Source organism: Penaeus monodon, chromosome 30, assembly GCF_015228065.2.
Source record: "Penaeus monodon isolate SGIC_2016 chromosome 30, NSTDA_Pmon_1, whole genome shotgun sequence".
In the NCBI taxonomy this organism is placed as follows: domain Eukaryota; kingdom Metazoa; phylum Arthropoda; class Malacostraca; order Decapoda; family Penaeidae; genus Penaeus; species Penaeus monodon.
This window is the reverse complement of record NC_051415.1, coordinates 24,886,949-24,887,469: the sequence shown is the minus strand read 5'-3', so window position 1 is coordinate 24,887,469 and position 521 is coordinate 24,886,949.

Sequence of the window (521 nt, the reverse complement as noted above, 5' to 3'; positions counted from 1 at the left end):
GGGGTTGCTCATTGGCGATATAGTGGTGTATTTCCCCTGGACATATGCGGCTTACATTTTCATTCCTTCTAGCGATGGATGGGAGAGAGAAACGGCGTTCGTTCAGCCTCTAAGGGGGGAGGGGGGAGGGGAGGAGGAAGCCGACGACCCGAACAGACACGCGAAGCCGAAGTCCGGGCCATTCCCTCGCCCGTGGCTATGGGCCGGACAAAATACCATACGATAACGCGGAGGGAGAAAGTGCCTATTTGAGCTCGAATGACGTCCACTCCGATTGGCCCGTTTTTCATAAGTACCAACACGGGTATATTGGCTTGGCCGGAAGAGGAGGAAGGGGGGGGGGGGGACTGACTTCGATGTCTTGGAGATGTTTTGTCAATATTCGCTCGGAAATGGGAGCAGCGGAGGATTGTGAGAGTGTCCGACGCAAATGAGGGTGGGGGACGATGTATCCCAAGCGATGTCCTTTGTTTCGTCAGTCGATTAAACGGTTACACGATGTATTTTTTTTTTATATAGAC